Below are 15,645 nucleotides of genomic sequence, written 5' to 3'. Positions count from 1 at the left end.
CGGGAGGGATTTGGTTAATAGGAGCTCTGTAGTGTTATTTAAGCAGTAGGATTTTAAGGATAGGCAGAAGGGTCTTATAGGGGTTTACCACTGTATTTCTTCTTCAGTTCTAACCCTTAAGATTCCAACCATGGCAATCTACTAATGAGCGGGTGGCCTTCAGGCAATATCATGCTGAAGAAATGTGGGGAGAGAAGAGATATGGCCAGTTTCACACTGGGCAGGAAAAAGGGAAGAGAACCTAACTGCTTGCTCCTGTGCTAAGAAATTTAACTATATGTGCTTACCATGTAGTGTTTGTTACTAAACACAAATTACGCAAATTACAAAATGCATTATTAGTCACGGATACACTCTTTAAAAAGACAAAGATACGGATACACTCTTTAAAAAGACAAAGATTTATATGCCGCTGCTAAGTCGCTTCAGTCATGTCCGACTCTGTGCGACCCCATAGATGGCAGCCCACCAGGCTCCCCTGTTCCTGGGATTTTCCAGGCAAGAATACTGGAGTGGGTTGCCATTTCCTTCTCCAGTGCATGAAAGGGAAAAGTGAAAGTGAAGTCGCTCAGTCGTGTCTGACAATTAGCGACCCCATGGACTGTAGCCTACCAGGCTCCTCTGTCCATGGGATTTTCCAGGCAAGAGTACTGGAGTGGGTTGCCATTGCCTTCTCCAAGATTTATATGCCATTTGATTTATTTAACAAATATTTACCAAGCATCTTATCTGCACCAGTTTCTGTGCCAGGATTTGGGGCTACGGAGAAGTATAAGATACTCTGAAGCAACGCTCAGCCTGGAAGGCAGATATACATAAATAAACAATGAAGTATTATTACAGAGGATAGTCCCAATCTATGAGATAAAAGAATAGGGGATGATGAATTGTCAGGTGAGCTAGGCTGTGTGTTTCTCCTTTACTAGTTAATTCTGGGATTCTGTTCTATTGGTATTCTTGTTTTCTTTATGAATCAGAGGTTTAACTATGAAAAGAGATTGCAGGGTAATATATCATACGACTCTTTGTTGCCTGAGCTGCATTTCCTTCAGGACTTGCAAAATCTTGGGTCATGGGATTCCAACCTAGGATTAAAAAAAAAAAAGTCCAAAGTTTCTGTTCCTTGTTTGTAATTCTCCTAAACACGATTATCTAACTTCTTCTCCAAGCGCCATGACAAAGCAAAGTTTTTTCAACAGGGGTACCTATGTGCAGCGTTAATGCGTTGTTCACAGTCTTCATAACCGGGTGCTTGAGAAGAAGCAAGACTAGTGATATTCAGGAGTGAGAAGCTCAACTAGAATTATTGATCATGGAGAGTTGAAGATACCTGTATATGTTGTAATTTTGTTGTTTATTCCTTTGAAAGGGCTCTGTGAACACCATCATTTACTCCATGGAGCAAGTGCTTATTTTTATAGAAATTTCCTTTTCTATTTTTGGTGTATACAAGCAATCCAGTGAGATTCAGTAGACATGACTGTTGGTAGTTGTAGGATGGTTACAACCTTCTCAGCTTCTATAATAAGGTATTACTTGAAAGAGACCATCCAGCTTTCTACCTTTAAATTTAAGCAGGTATAGTGATAGCTTTGAATTTACAAAAAACAATGTGTTCAATTGTCTTATGAGCCTAAGATAATCTCACCTTTGAATTATTTTCTTTTCAGAGTCTTTATTTCTATAGTCAAAGGACAGAGAAAAGAAGGAAAAAATGGGGAAAATAAAATGATTAAGGGATTTGTTTATTTATCTGTATGACAATTGTTTTTTAAATGTCCAACTCATATGGGAATCATTTTGCCTGGTTGATTTGTGAGGACTAAGCATTAGGTTTGTGCCTGGAGCAGGTTAGGAGGAGACTTCACCCCACTGTGTGTTTAGGGAAGTGTGACTTTGCTTCAGTTCTCCACCACCCTTATGGAGCCCACACCCCTGCAACTACCAAGAATTATAGAAGTAGTGGCTTAATCTTCTTCCTATCCAAAGTCCTCTTCCCACCATATCCTCATCAGGCAGCTATTCTATGAGTTCTGCTATATTTTCTACTCAATGTACCTACCTTGGCTAGAATCACCTACTTAAGATAGTTTGTGATTGCTTCTAATGAAATCATTTTGCACTGACAATATCTAAGCTTCTAGAAACATGAATAGGGCAGGAAAGCTCTAGATCAAGAAATCAGGTATTTAAAAATATGTAATAATATTCTTTTTTTCTGATTACTAGTGAACCTAGGATATATTATAAACTAAACTGAGTCATGTTGCCCCTGGATTGTTTTTACAATAAATTTAATTTAAAATCTTCTACTTTTTATTTCCAATTTTCAATCTTAGATGTATTCAAGGATGTATTCAGTGTAGTTCAAAAAACAATTATTAAGCCCTACTATGTGCCAGACACTATGCTAAATGCTGAGTAACAAACATGACAGAGGCATGATTCTGGCTCTTTGGGAGCTCATGGCCCAGTAGGGAACATTAATGTATAGTAATAACAAGAATCACAAAAGTCCCCATGCTTTAGACATCTACTTTGTGCCAGGCAGAGATATTTTCATCCATTTAATCCTCACAACATGTATGCAAAGGATATATTTATTTTCCACGTGTAATAGATGAGAAAACCGAGCTTCAGTGAGGTCTAGTCACTTGTTCCAGGTGACAGACAGTAAATGATAAATTACGGTTTAATATCTGAATTCACATTACATGACCTGTATTCTTACCATTATGACACATTATTCTCTGGTATGAGAAAATCCACGCTTTTAGAGCAATGTGAAATGAGTTTATGTGCTCTCATTTATTAGCTCTCATTAATGTGCTGTCATTAATTAGAAATAAAATTTCTACAGAGTATCCTTATTGCATTTTGTTGTTTTAAGAGGAAAAAACAAATTAATTTGAATTGCTTCATTTTCTAGAGAAACTAAGATGTGAAGGTGAAATATTTAGCAAGCATGTAAGATTTACAGGGAAGTCATATTCATCCACTACATTTAATTCCGTGGTATTTGCCACTGTTCAAAATGCTTTGTACCTCCTTTCTGAATCCATTTTAAGATTTATTTTTATTCCTCATACAGAGTTTATTTAATGATAAAAATAATTTTTATCAAAAAAGAAGGCTTGATCATTTTGTCAGTAGACCTGGCTCTAGATAAACTTTGGATAATTGCAGAAACCAAACGCCCCCTTTTTAAAAGAGGACAGTTTTCCACATTTGAAATTCAAAACAATATGAAAGAGGTTTTGATGGCACTTCCACAGTCATTTCTTAAGCAATCGATAGAATCAGTGTAGTTTTCCAAGGTTATTACTTGAAAGTGGACAATACTTAAATATTGCTATGAGCTGTTATATTTTTAGTGAATGATTACTTTATAGTTTCATACCATCCATGTAGATTCACTGCAGTGAAGTAAAAATTTAAAGAGTCCTACTTAACATGTGAATGTGCTTCCTTTACCTTCACCTCTCCTAGTCCTTTTCCATGAAGAAGAGAATAGCCATTTCAGTCAGGACTTTGTAAGAGATCAAAATTTAGTAAGAAAGAAATAGAGAGGCAGCAAGAGCATGAACAGGAGAGGGAAAGAGAGAGAAATCATCAAAATGAGGAAGTGATTCCTCTAGTTATCAGAAACAGGAGCACAGTAACAATAGCTGAAATTCACCTCCCCATGGGGGAATGAATCATCAAAATAACCAGTGGAAAACAAGGTTGTGCAACCTTGACCAGCGTGTGTCACCGGCTGGTGGAATTTTTAGAAAGGCAGCAGTTTGGGTTCATCACTGCGGTTCCTGATTGCACACACCTGTTTGGGGTATGGATTTTGCAACCCCCCAAAAAGGGGAAACTGAACTCACTGCTCCTCCCGAGCTGTGCAAAAAAGCAGAAAACCACAGCTGCTCTAGCAGTTAACAGATATCAGTAAAATACCCGTGTTACATAATTAAGGATAACGTTCTTGAAGCATATGGGCCGGAGGTATTATACTCTCATTAAAACTTTAGGTAGGAAACAATTTAGCATATTCTCAGACATTTCTAGGATTGGATTCTATAATAAATGTTTGTAATTAGGCATGCTCTAAACATTTTATTAAATAATACATGAAGAAAATGGTTGATGAAATATAGACAGCTCTGCATTTTGTGTACAATGACATGGAGGCATCAAAAAAAGACATAAAAGATTTCTTCTCATTGGCTAGATAACTAGTCACTCTGGGCAGCTTAAGTAAGACTGGGTGAGGTTTCATTCGTCAGAGCAGCCTGTCTGTAATCTTAAAGAAGTAGGAATTGATGGCTCTGTTTTTTTTTTCTTTTTCTTCCTTTTCTTTTAAAATACATTATTTGTAGCCCAGTCTTCTTTGAATTGCTGGTCTTGAATAGAAAGAAGTGCTTTTGACCAGAGCAATGCAAAAATCTCCTGTACTTTATTCTGGCAAACATAGAGATTGACTTGGTGGGAGATAATAAGGCTGGACAGAGCCCCCCCAGAAAACAAATCCTAAATCAACATTTGAAAATTTATACCTTGGCCAGCAGGTGCTATTATTTATAAGTTGGAGAGGAATAAGGGAGGGGAGTCTCCTGAGAATCGCTAAGGCAGGTGTTGGGTCCCTGGGGAAGTGGTAGGAAACATGCCCTTGAGATGATATTTGTAGCAGGAAAGAGATTCTTTCGGTTCTGCAGTCCTGTTTGATATTCAAGCCAGGTGATTAATGGTGTTAACAATTCTTATCTAAGTGGAAAAGTGTGTGATCTACGGAAATGAACTTAGAGGATCTTGGGAAGTCCTCAAGGGAAGAATGGCAACTTTCTGAAGTCATTAAGATCAACTAAGTATTTTGTTTTCTAATGCACACAAACAAGAAATCTGGTAACAAAATAAACATGAAATTTGGAATCCCTTCTAGAACATACATGGTGAAACTGGGCAAGGTTGACACTGGTTTTACTAATTTGTCTGCTTAGTAGGTAAATGGGGCTGCCAGTCTGGCAGTTTGCACTGGCAATAAATCACCACTAGACATTTTATTTTAAAATTGGCACTGGCTTGAGGGAGGTAAGGGATTGTCAATTTGCTTTTATTTGAGGCCAGGCACAGTCATAACACACACAGGCCACCTGGATACTTCAGCCCACATGCAGAAGTGTGGCTCAGGTCTCTATGGCTATATTTTTTTTATGTTTGGAGAGTGGAGGGCTGAATCAGAAACTCAGGATCCTGACCAGAAAGATCCTGGCAGACTGGCACAGCCTGGAGACATACCTTTTGGAAATCAGTTTGGTTCTAAAATTATGATGTAGGAAGGATAGAATAGATTTGATGTTGGACCGAAAATTTGGTGGTTTCTTCTTTTATTGGTGGTGGTGATTAGCGGGGACCAGCAGGGCACATGCAGAGCAGACAACTAGTACATTCCAAAAATCACTCCATTATTAAGGAAGTGGGTTGCTCCCTATTTTTTCAGCCTTATCTTGCTTGGAAGTTCGCTTTTAAATTTGGTAGTGAATGGAGTAACAGTTTTGAGAAAAAAGTATCCTGAATGAGGGCTCATGTAACCTCTATTCTCATGTGAGCAATGATAGATGTTCTTTCTTTGAAAATTGCTGTAATTAAAAGACAACCAAATGAAGAGGAGAAAAAGGTTACACTGGATGCTTGTAAGCTACTCTAATGGAAATGGTGGAGGTGAATTCCCTTCCTTTCATCTGTTTCCTGATTCCCCAAATATTCTTCAGGGCTTCAAAGCATCCCTGAACAAATTTTTTGATTTAAGTATATTTAAGGATTTAGATAATACAAAAGTTAGTATGTCAGGACAATTATATTAAAAATAAGCTGATTTACAGATTACTAGTCTTTCTTCTCCGTTTACATATGATATTTATCAGTCTTAACTGTACTGCATATTTTGTACCATACACATTGTTAGAAAGGATCTGGTTAAGATAGAGATGTATTGACTTAACTTTGGTTTAATGAATAATTCCATTTGTTTACTTGCTGGATATATCCAGTTTGCTGTTGATGCTGTAAATATTTGAATTGGATTCAACTTGTCCATCAGAGACTTTCCTCTGTCTCTCCTGGATGTCATATATGTAATTTTGATGACACTATCTACCAGAAAGTAAGAAAAATGTATACTTTGGTTTCTTCTTGGTGAAGTGGTTCAAAGTGATACAAAATGTCAAGAGCAAACAAGAAAACCACTCCAATGATGTGCGGAAGCAATTGGCAGTTTTCCTGGTATTTGGAACATGGGAGTACTTAGAGATTTGTGGCATTAATTACACATAAACAACTGAAGTATCAGATATCTGACCTGATAGATTTTTCTTTGTTTCAAAGTATATAATATTAGACTCTTTACTAAATATTTACAAAAGTTCTGTTATAAATGCAATGGGATCTGTGTCCCTTAGACCACAATGTCTTACAAGCTGCCTGTTAATAAATGGCAACATTCATAAAATGAAAAAGAAAAAGAAGAAAAATGAGAAATCCCCCAAAGCAGTCACTTTTATAAAAAGTCCCACAATTCTGCCAGTATTCAATGCCTGCATTAAATGTCACGCCTGTAAATCTTTACTCAAATAGATCAAGATGCAGCAAATATAAGACTAAGTATAGAAGACTAAGTATATAAATACAATACTAGGAAATAAAGTGTCAGCATTCCTTGGGTAGCCTCCAAAATGATGCAGGTAATTAGCAGGTGTTTATATTTTTCCTTTTGACTTGCCCACAGGTATTCATTTAACAGTATGTTTTGGAGATTTTCATTTTGGCAAGTGTCTCTAACATTTGTTTGGATTTAATATACACATTAATTCAGAATGAAATATTCTGAACTAGATTTTTCTCATACTTGAGGGCCCTAAAAACCTAATATGCGAATATTTACAACATCCTGGATTTTCCAGCTACGCTGTTAATTTCAGAGCAGTTAAGCATCTAGTCTTTACCTTAACTTTTTTCTCCTCCTGCTTGAGAGTTATTATGGGACATAAATTGTGTGTGTATATTTTGTGTTTGAAGATGGTGTTAACTCACTTTGGGGAAATCATAGTTCTAATTCTATTTTCATTATTTTGTTTTTAAAAGCTTTCTTTCCTCTTTCATCCTGAAGTTTTGAAGTGGGTAACATAGTTAAAAAAAATAAAGATATATTAGAGGTGAAAATAATTCAGCAAAAAATTATATATATTATATATATATAAAAAGATATTCTCCATGAAAATAAAATGTCATTAACATTCATTGAGTTCTCTAAACATAAAAGGGCACATGTGTTCACATGCATTTTATCACTTGCTCATTCGATAACTAGCAAAAATAGTCTCTGCAGGAAAGAGCTGCAAGACTGGTGCCAGGTTCCCCAACATACCCAAGAATTTCTTTATTTAGAACCTCCCATGTGCTGTTTTTTTAAATCTTTGGAATCTCAGGGATTTTCCCATCCCGCTACATGCTTGAGACGTTTCCAAGCATGGTAACCCCCTCTTGGAATCCTCTAACTCTTCTGTTTTATTTTTAAAGTGTGGGCAGTATTAGTGTACAGGGAAGTGACAATTCCTATGACAAAGAAGGATGAGATTCCTAGTGTATATAGCAATACCTCTGAAGATCACTGTTGGGTAGAGAAGCAAATGCCATGAGTCATTAAGTCTTCTCTTAAGGGGCCCTTGAAAATTATGAGATTTTAAGTCTAGAATTCTTTGGGAGGAGCCATGAATGGCAACATCTATAGGACACTCGGTATAATCCTTGAATGTTCATTAAGCAACAGTTGATCTGTGCCAAAAGCCCAAGATGTGATATATGTCTAGTCTTTTCTTTTTCAAATTTTATTAGGTATGGTGGACCTGAATTTTGGTAATGCATTTGCTTTCAACGCAAGTATGGAAAATTGGCTGTTTTGAGATCAGACTGAAAATCTCTGAAACAATTATTTTAGTATTGTCCCTTTGCATTATATGGGTGAAACTATTATATATATTTAAAAAGCATATCATATTTGCATATGATGTTTCTGATATGAACACACGACCTCCTTTACAATAAAGCACAATGTGCAATTGCAGAAAACGCCTTTTCACTTATGAACGTCTGAGTCTGAGATTCACACAAACCACACTTTTGTTTGACTCCAAAATGTGGGTGCCAAATGAATCTACTGCACTAGGCTTATGAACACTACTGCAACTGTGCAGCTACTATTTCTCTACTGGGAGAATTGTTTCGGCAGATAAACCATCTGGCTTGAAACACAGCCCTCTTTGAAAATATTCTCCATTATGTTAGCTCTGAAACAATGTGTACAACTATGCTCCAGTGGAGGGCATGTTAACAGAAATTCAATGTCAAACAATATCTGCTCTGTAATCTTTTGCTAAATGTAAAAAAGAGGTAATCAAAATGCAAGATTTTAATTCTTTAAAAAGTTGTTGTGAATGTGACATAAGATGAAGAAAATTCAGGAAAATGTTTAATAAGGAACTATAATAGGAGAGTGTTTAACATAGTGACTTTTTTCTTTAGGATCACCCATGGAAAATGAGACTTCTTTTGTTATAAGCATATGAAGATGGCATATTAATGCTTTGTGTTCATTCATTTTATAATTTTTCTATTTTTACTATTTTTTTCTATTTTCAAATATGAATTATTTATATATGGTGGGTGAATTGTCAGAAGCCAGTATTTATAGCTAGATGTCCTGAGGTGCACTAGGGTGACTCAAATGTGACTTATGAGTCAGGAACGCTATGGAAAAAATAAACAGATAATATTGGGTAGGGAAAATTAGTATGCAGTGGTAATAGGTAATATCTATAACCAGCTAGAGGAAGTTTTATGGAAGTTTTAAGAATCCAAGCCAACAGTGTTCCTGTTATGGAAGAAAGCTAAAAGGAAACAAGAAATTTTTAAAAGTGTATTATAGGTTAAATTCTATTTAGGATAGTATTTAAAAAGAAGACTTGAGCGAAGTCATGAGAAAGTTTTAAAAAGTTAAACCATCTGAGTTTATGAGATCAGATAAATCTACAGTGGGAGTGTCTGGACTATTGGTAGGGGTGATTGTAGGAGCAGTCAGCATATTTTTGAAATGAAGTGGGATTGAGCTACGTCCTAAGAATTACTACAGTGTATGTGGAGTGAGAGAAAGTGTTAGGGAACAGAGCTTACTGGTCAACTGATGGGAAAAACTGATGTCATATGATGATGATAATTCCTATAAGGTTATAAATAATGGTACCTTAGTAGGAAACATTGACTCCCCCCCCCCCCCCCGCTTTCATTACAAAATTCCCTTGTGCATTAGATATTTAGTTAGAATTATTTTAATTAAATGGATTGTAGCTCTGGTTACTTTTTCCTTCATCTAGCTTCTTCCTCCTTATACTGGCTTTAGCTATGCAAACAACTATGTCTCAACAAAAGTCTCAACTTTCAACTGAAAATGAACCAGGCTGCTTATTTTTTCCTAGTAATTCTAAGAGGAGAAAACTAAAATCCATAGAGCTTAAGTTACTTTTTCTTTCTCATTTTATAATTGCATTGTACTGGATAACTAGGAACTTGTGTTAATCAAAGGCTTCCTTACACATGCTCTTCTTCCAAGGTAATTTCTGAGTAGAGATTTTCAATAAACAGGTCTGGTGAAGCCACATGAATTGACCAAAGGATCCAGGAGGATCCTCAAGGATGCTGTTGGGCTGTTGTTAATAGGAAAACAGAGGTCTGTCTCTAAGTGGGAGGAAGTCTCGTTTGATGGTTAAGATGGTGTTTTCTCACAATCATCTTAGAAAATCTTAAAGTATCTACTACATGGGAGCCAATATCAGTGATCTACTGAGAACCAAACTGAGGGAAATTTTTGGTCAAGTCTGATTCTACCATTGTTTCCTTGGTGAAGAGAAGGAATACATAAGTTCCCTCTGTGAGCTGGGGAATATACTATCCAGTCCTGAAAGCACTGGGATTTTCTCAGTCCATTCAGGACCATTAGCCGAAGCAGGCACTCTATTAAATTATATTGTGTCTGTGTTTATGACTAGAAGTGAACTCTGGATTATGTCTCTAACAGGAAAAGAACAATCAGCAAATTAATGTATTGGACTTCTATGAAGTCTTCTTTGGTAAAAGTTAATTATCACTCTAATACTATCAGGTCTGTAGGCCTGGGGAGAGCACTTAACACATGAGCTTCTGTTTGCATTTTCCAAGTTTTTTTTTCCCTCACCAGTGACGAAGTCATACTGTCAGGTGGTAAGGATGAACCTTTGTTGGAGAGAAACTGAGGCACTGTTAAACATTAGCAGGCCACTTGGAGGGAGGAGGGTCTTTAATATTTCTGGGGCAATTTTATAGATTATCTGTAGTGTCTGTGTATGTCTCTGTGTGCCTGTATGTATAGTAAATTGTCAAGGGTCTGACAAATTTTAAAAGTTCTCCAGAGACATTTAGATATAGATATGAGATGAATTTTTAAAAGATAAAATTTAAGTAATTTTCATTGGAAAACAGAATATGACTAAAGATTATCAGAATTTGGGAGATAATTATTTGATGGTATGTATATAAAATTAGATTTCTCTCTATTCTTGGTTAGCATTTTCAGTGGGGAATTTAAGAATTGAAAAGACAATTACCCAAATGATCACAGTCCCCAGAATGGGATTCTGAGGAAATCTGAGGAATTCTTGTCCCCACGAGGCTCGGTAAGGGCACAATGGTGAATGATTTACCTCTTTGCTGCCATGTACAGTTTTTCAGGTAAACTGTGTCTTCAGGCCCTTCTAAACTTGACAAAGAAATTCAATGCAACAGTTCCAGGTACTTTACTCCTTGTCCTAGGTGAAAAAACACAACCCAGAACTTCAAAGCCATCTTTATAATTTAATGGTCATCACCGTTTACTCCAGAAAATGAAGTAATAGTTGCTGTTAAAAACAAACAAGAAGTGAAAACCAGCCCACTGGCTGCACTGAGGTGGGCAAGTAGTTGGTGCTCAGGGCAGGTAAAGTAGATTAATAACAGGCCACTCCTCAGAAGGTTTAAGCTCTTACTGTCAGAGGGTAATAATTAATGATCAAATGTTAATGGAGATACTAGGCTGTTGATGTCATTAATTCAGCTCAGTGGAGCCAGTTCTGCCCAGGACCTGCCACAGCTGTCACTGCATTTGCTTAATTATTCCAGTGCCTTCAGGCTCTCTTTCTTTCATTTTTTTTTCCTTTACCCTCCCCTACCCCCACTAACTATAGGACATTATGTTTTCACTGATGCAGAATTATGAAGAGCATCCTGCTCCCTGGGCAGTGCCAACCCTAAAATATGTGAACACCCAAAGGCAACAAAGGAGACCCTAACTTTTTACTTAGATGAAAAGATGGAAAATGTTGAAGAAAGACCATCTTTAAATAGCCCGATTGTGCTGACATAATTTTATGGTTCTTTAAGGATTTGGATGTCGAAAGTGAACTCTGAGCTGAGTAAAATGTCAAAGTGCTCACCCTCTCCCACAATCAAACAAAGAGAATATAGAAAAAGTGGCACAAGAGTGTTGGTAAAACATAATGCCATACAATCATTCTTCCAAGAGGGAACCAGAAAGTTAACTTTGCTAGGCAAATTAAGGCAAGGAAAAACATGGTGAGGAAAATGCCACTGTGATTAAAATTCAGTTGTAGGAGTATATGAATTTGCTTGCTGTGCTTTCAGAAACTTTTTGTATTTCTTTAGCTTTGTGTCTCTTTTATCTATTGCATTGCCTTAAGTTGAAGGAAAACCATTCTTGTAAATATTGTTTGGATCTTTCTCCCATTGGCCTGTTCTAATAACCACCACATTTTCCACTTTACTGTTTCCTAATTGGAATGGGGTGTTAATTTGGATTTTAAAAGACCCCACCTTGCAAAATGTGTAATTGAGAAAAGCTAGCTCCTTGACTTCTAGTTATACATTCCAGTTGAGATGGGTGTTGTGATATCAGACTAGGCCAATATGTCTTATGCCTCAATGCTGGAATTCTGCTGGACTCTTCTCCCCACTGAAGCACTTAAAAAATGTGAGGCCCTACAATTTCAAATTTTTCTCTTGGCTGCACATGGTGATTTAAAATAATTGAAGCTCTTCAAATTTTTATATGCCCTCAAATTTAGAAGTGATCAGTTCTGAGCATGTACAGTATACTATGATTTAAAATTTTTAGACTCCCTCCAATTTACCGTTGAGAGTCTCAACTTGTGAGTGATAGGGTAGCCTGGACTTTAACAGTTCACAGTGGTTTAAAATGATCACTATATTCAGATGATATAGAGGTGAATAGAATTCTGGGCACTTGTGTACATTTTTTAACTCATTGTTGAATTGACTTGTTTTTTTAGATTCAAAAGATATTATTAGGCCACCAGAAGAAGAATTTAAATAAACCACTGAAAATTTACCCTAACACAATTTTACTTTCATTGCCATGAGTCCACACTGATGACCTGAATATAATCTTTATCATAAAGCCAAATGGCTAAATTTGGCAAAGAAAAGAACTCATTTTTTCCTAGTTCCCACACAAAAAAGAAATGTATTCAGTAAAAACACGTGATACTACACTATGGTGACAACACATAGATTCCACAGTCTATCTTTAAAAATTATACTGCTCTTTTTTAAACAACAGGGGCTTTTTGAACTATTGCATAAATTGCTACTTTTTTTTAAAATCTAAAGTGCATTAAACAGAGTTTTCATTACAATGCAATAATACTTATTTTTTATATTTTATTAGAATGTAGTTGATTTACAATGTTGTATTAATTTCTGCTTGTAGAAACTAACATAGCATTGTAAAGCAATTATATTCCAATAAAATAAAATAATTCCTACTGTACAGGAAAGTGACTCAGTTATATATTTATATATATATTCTTTTTTCATATTCTTTTCCACTATGGTTTATCACAGGGTATTGAATATAGTTCCCTGTGCTATACAGTAGGACCTCATTGTTTATCCATTCTATATATTAGTAGTTTGTTATTCTAATAGATGGTCAATTTTGTCTTTTATTTAAATATTTCAAATAAAGTGTTTTTATTAAAGATTTATTCCAATATTCATATTGATCATCTCTAAGATAAAATATATGCATTCATTTTTAAACCCATTTGTTTGAATATTTGGATGGTGAACCAAATGCAAAGGTACATAATTATGAAATACACAAGATGGAATCCTCAGATGACTTACTTGTCCAGTTGATGGTCATTAAACATTCCTTAGATCTTTTACCAAAGGATATTCTCTAAACGGGAACATTTAAACTTTTGTTGAATGCCCTGATGCCAAGATTCTAAGATGTAAGGTAGATTTATGGTTCAAAAGTTAATAAGATATAAGAAGAAATCTAGTCATTAAGAAGTCAGCTAAAATTCTTAACGTGTTTTATTTGTACCTTTGAAAGCCACATGGATGCTCTTTTACTTGATTTAAATGAAAGTGACAAAGGTGAAATTCCAGCATATTTCTTAGTCACTTCCCTTCCTCAGCAAATGTTTTCCTTTTGATAAAAATTAGGATAAGTTGATTATGAATTTGATTTTTTAATGAAAACTTAGAGTTAGTGTTTGAAAGATCCTGAAAACTTTCTAATCTTATAAGCTAGCTTTATAAATCCCTATATTTTTATTACAGCAGAAATTTAACAGGATTAGAAATAGAAAATTCTAATAATAGTTAATATGTTGTATTTGGAATTTCTGTAACTCTAGGGATTTAGGTCCTGAACTATGTAAAGTCTTACATTTGGTATAGTAGTCAACTTTTGCCCTCAAATTTATTATTAGTTTCTAAAGTTTGAAAAATTTTCTTATGTTTGTACATTTTTAGTCCCCACAGTAAGAGTGCTTGACTGAGCAACTGAGCACACACACACACACACACACACACACACACGCACACACATTACAGTGCTCTTTGGTTTTTAAATAGGCAGACAAAAGCTAAGAAAGTTTGTTCAATTATTTGTGGCTGTGCTAAAATAAAAATGTTTCAGTGGACTAGAGTTATGCTATTAAAGAATTGAGTTAAACCTTATTTAGGTCATAGGTAAAATGAGCAGAATTATATCAAATTAGCCTATGTTGAGCATATATCAATGCCTAGAAATTGCCTAGTCCTAAAGCATAGCTAGGGGTTCCCTGGTGGCTCAGACGGTAAAGAACCTGCCTGCAATGTGGGAGACCCGGGTTTAATCCCTGGGTCGGGAAGATTCCCCTGGAGCATGAACCACCCACTCCAGTATCTTACCTGGGAGATCCTTTGGACAGAGGAGCCTGGTCGAAAAGAACCTGGGGTCAAAAAGAGTCAGACAAAACTGAGTGACTAACACAAAGCATAGCTATGCCAAATAAAATTCTTGCTTTTAGCTATACCAGTTTTGGAGTCCTTAGGAACTGGAAAGTTTATTTAGAAAAACTAAAAAGTGCTATTTGCTCATAGACTCTAAATCTTTCAGTAAAACAGTTCAAATAAACATCTGATATGTATTGATACACCTTTTAAAATAAAGAATGCTATTATTCCATGTTTTACTATTGTCTGCAAGGACAGCTGGTATTGTTTTGGAAACAATAAGGATATTCAGTTCAGTTCAGTTCAGTTCAGTTGCTCAGTTGTGTCTGACTATTTGAGACCCCATGAACCGCAGCACGCCAGGCCTCCCTGTCCATCACCAACTCCCTGAGACCACCCAAACCCATGTCCATCGAGTTGGTGATGCCATCCAGCCATCCCATCCTCTGTCATCCACTTCTCCTCCTGCCCTCAATCTTTCCCAGCATCAGGGTCTTTTACAATGAGTCAGCTCTTCGCATCAGGTGGCCAAAGCATTCGAGTTTCAGCTTCAACATCAGTCCTTCCAATGAACGCCCAGGACTGATCTCCTTTCGGATGGACTGGTTGGATCTCCTTGCAGTCCAAGGGACTCTCAAGAGTTTTCTCCAACACCAGAGTTCAAAAGCATCAATTCTTTGGTGCTCAGCTTTCTTTGTAGTCCAACTCTCACATCCATACATGACCACTGGAAAAACCATAGCCTCGACTAGACGAAACTTGTTGGTAAAGTAATGTCTCTGCTTTTTAATATGCTGTCTAGGTTGGTCATAAGTTTCCTTCCAAGGAGTAAGCATCTTTTAATTTCATGGCTGCAATCACCATCTGCAGTGATTTTGGAGCCCAAAAAAATAAAGTCTGCCACTGTTTCCACTCTTTCCCCATCTGTCTGCCATGAAGTGATGGAACCAGATGCCATGATCTTAGTTTTCTGAATGTTGAGCTTTAAGCCAACTTTTTCCACTCTCCTCTTTCACCTTCATCAAGAGGCTCTTTAGTTCTTCTTCACTTTCTGCCATAAGGGTGGTGTCATCTGCATATCTGAGGTTATTGATAGTTCTCCTGGCAATCTTGATTCCAGCTAGTGCTTCCTCCAGCCCAGCGTTTCTCATGATGTACTCTGCATATAAGTTAAATAAGCAGGGTGACAATATACAGCCTTGACGTACTCCTTTTCCTATTTGGAACCAGTCTGTTGTTCCATGTCCAGTTCTAACTGTTGCTTCCTGA

Source organism: Giraffa tippelskirchi, chromosome 3 (assembly GCF_054371585.1).
Source record: "Giraffa tippelskirchi isolate mGirTip1 chromosome 3, T2T-mGirTip1v1.2.pri, whole genome shotgun sequence".
Lineage (NCBI taxonomy): Eukaryota > Metazoa > Chordata > Mammalia > Artiodactyla > Giraffidae > Giraffa > Giraffa tippelskirchi.
Note: the sequence above shows the minus strand (reverse complement) of the source record.